We start from the raw sequence: 3,405 nt of genomic DNA, 5'->3' as shown, positions 1-3,405 counted from the left end.
TATTTCTCTGAGCTGAAAAAAAAATAGAATCTGCATTGACGCATTATCCATTCTCTTCTTCCCTTGATGTTGCCAGCATTCGTGATGAATTATAAGATGAATTCTTTGATTTGTAGAATGATTCCGCGTAAGATGAAAAACTTCAGACACAATTTGGTATAGTATTAACCATTTATATCCAAACGTAAAATTGATTGACTTTTCGAGAATATAATTTTATTTTGAAGAGAAGAAGAAAATGGATAATGCGTCAATTTGGCTGTTGCTCGTAATTTTTAAACTCCACTAATTTCAAATAAAATTATACCACAAAAAAACAGTATTTTTTTCCCTACACATTGATACCAATTTTGTGTCTCTAGCTTAATTAGGAGCTAAGATATGGCCTTTTAAAAATTTGTGGGCGTGGCTAAAACAGCTTAGACCTTCGTCATTCAAGTCAATGTTACATAAACAAAAAAGTTGGCACCGATAGTTTTTTCATTGCATCATCACGGATTCGCATTTTTCGAAAAATTAAAAAATTATAATTTTATTGCATCATCCGGGATTCGCATTTTTTTAAAAACTAAAAAATTATAATCAAGCTTAAAGCCTAAGTTATACTGGACTGGATGTGATTTGAATGAGTAATTACATGCCATTGTCAGCCTCATAACATATTAACTTATTGCTCCATGTACAAAAAAAAAAATTAATGTAGGTTTAAAATAAAACTAGATCTAGTTATTGTAAAACGAATTATTAATATTTAATACTGTTACTACACTACTATTAACTATTATTATATTATAGAAATGCACAAGCACATATTACTGCACACGTTCTTATTGTAATGAACGATATTACTTGGGTAGATGAAGTAGAGTAGACCTACATACACACACACACTACATGATAAATGAAAGTTGCAACTAGTTGCCTTGACGTTACTTTCTCAGACCCCCCCCCCCCCACCCCTTTGTACTTGATATCAGTGTCTATATCAGTAGGCCATAATAAAATTATAAAATAAAAAGGAAACAGCTGTCAAAGTGTGTACCAGTATTTATTTATTACTAGTAAACAATTTAATGTAACAATACTGACAATACAGACATTTCAATGTTTGCTAAAAGAAATATAAATTATTAAAATACAGTTATCAGATCACCACATGAATTTTGATTTTGTCTAATAAAATAGAAACATTTAGGAGAATGGCAAAGTTAAAAACAAAATTTTTTTTTTGCAATAATTTAAAAATATGTTTATCAGAGCAAAGAAATAAATTACATAGCGACAACCTAAATTTAGCCTTTGTATAATCTACAATCAACATAGTAATGTAAAACAGTTACATAATCATAATTAGTGTGAAGAAACAAATCTACAGTACAAGAAATCAGCCTCGTCTCATTACGATCCCTTTCAAGAAGAAAAATAGTATTAATTATCAAGGAATAAACACCCATGCCTTGAGTGTATGCTGGAAAAAAAAATAAGTGACAACAAATTTCTTGGATTACTTTAGTGTTTAAAAACAATTTTCTAAAGTATCAATTATAATTAATCTTTAGATACAATTTCAATTAGCACATCTAAGGAAAAAAAATACATTTTTAAAAAGCGTTACTACTTGAGTGATCAAACTGAAAAAGAAAATAGTTTAAATTAGTTTGGACCAACATTTTGGAAGTACGTAACTACTGATTCTAGGATTATCTTGCTGATTCAAATTACCCTGAAAAATAAGTTACATAATTAAAATGTAATTATTTTTTACATTATGAAAACAAAACTTAATTATAAACATTGTTAGTGTTAGTTTTCAAAATTTTTACAATTCACAGCAAGCATTTTTTCAGTAACAACTTATAAAAACACTAATTTTAAAAAAATAAAGTTAATTTGTATACTACAAATGAAAGAAGTACTCTGTAACTCTTGATTAGCAATTATTCAGTAAGAAAAACAAGATTCCCACAAAGCAAGTCAACAACCAGTGATTCTGCCAGATGACAGATTCTCAGCATTATCCTAATCATCTGCCCAGTAGCTTATGGAATAAAGAGCTGACTTTTGTTTTGTTGCTGGCACCATTTCAATAGTCCTTCCACTGTATTGCGACACACCCTGATCACCTTGCTCCCACTTATGAGTCAACTGGCCACCAATCAGATTTCCCATCAGAAACCTCTCCAGCTGTCGCACCAAGAAAGACTCAGTAGAAGTCAACAACGCTTCCATGACTTTAAGAAACAGAGTACAACTGATCGCCACTTTGCATTCTTGTAAATCAACTTTATCAAATCACCAGAAATTAACTTCCCAATCAGCCTGAGTGCTTGAAGCGCTGCACGAGAACCCCAGGCTTCTTGAGATCTGCAAGCAGTTGAATGTAGATTTTATTTATGTCCCAGCAGCCACATCATTCTCTTTAAGATGAGCCTTGAATAAAAGCTGGATCTCCATGAAAACTACCTGAAAAGAGAAGGGCAAATGGAATTAGAATTAAGCAGACCATTTCACAAAATATATATTTATCTCAACATATTGCAAGGTATATAAAATAAATATAAAAATTAGAAATAAATTCAGCCTCCATACTTACTAAATGTACTTCCACCTGAGGCATTGAGGCATTAATAGGGCTGTACACAAGTTCCACCAACCTAATCCACTCACAAGCCTCTGTTCTCCTAAGCCGCTTTATATCAGCCATCAACTTTCTGATTACATTAGCAATCCTCCTTACACTGGGTTAGTCTTGCCTATAAGCAAATAAGATTTACAAGGAAAACAAATTTACTCAAGCTGTAGGCCCTATGTATAGGCCTATTTTTTTTTTGCTATAAGTCTAGTATTAACTTCATATTTTAAAAAAATTACCAAGTACTGAAACTGGCCTTAATAAAGAGGTCTAAATAATCTGCTGAAATAATAGAGGGCATAGCATAGGGCTTTATAAAAAATTATATATAGGCCTAGTTATATAGATATATTATATATACATATATATATATAGATCTAGGCCTAGGCCAGGCCTATTTGATGGAGAATTATGCCTGAACTAGTCAAAATCTAATCTTAACAATAACAATGTCTTACTATTTTTACAAGATCTAGACTAGATCTAGACTCCTTGGATGAAATAGAATGCAAGTTTCTGCAAAAATAAAATAATAAACATTATAATTATTGTAACTAGATCTAGGCCCTAAACAAAATTAACTAGTCTATTTCTTAGGCCCTAATAGATCTAGATTAATTTTTACTAGATCTAGATCTAGAATACTCGAATCTTAGATCTAAAAAATAATAGATCTAAATCTAGATCTAGATTCTTTTTAATTTTTTTTACTAGACTCTTAAGTCTAGATCTAGATTCTAGTTACTAGATCAGTAGATTTTTCTAAATCTATT

The 3,405-nt window shown here is 30.8% G+C and overlaps 1 long non-coding RNA gene across 1 annotated transcript; it reads right to left on the bottom strand.

Moving 5' to 3' along the window:
* Positions 1 to 1,087: 1,087 nt before the first annotated feature.
* LOC131941073 (uncharacterized) lies at positions 1,088 to 3,205 on the bottom strand. Its single transcript, XR_009386609.1, has 3 exons — positions 3,091 to 3,205; positions 2,594 to 2,753; positions 1,088 to 2,463 (listed from the first exon to the last, which is right to left on the bottom strand). It is a non-coding gene; the product is annotated as an uncharacterized LOC131941073 (long non-coding RNA).
* Between the last annotated feature and the right edge of the window lie 200 nt (positions 3,206 to 3,405).

This window comes from Physella acuta, unplaced genomic scaffold, assembly GCF_028476545.2.
Source record: "Physella acuta isolate Inbredline_101_S28 unplaced genomic scaffold, ASM2847654v3 ptg000345l, whole genome shotgun sequence".
Classification (NCBI taxonomy): Eukaryota; Metazoa; Mollusca; class Gastropoda; family Physidae; genus Physella; species Physella acuta.
Note: the sequence above shows the minus strand (reverse complement) of the source record. Positions and strands in the feature narration are given on the sequence as shown.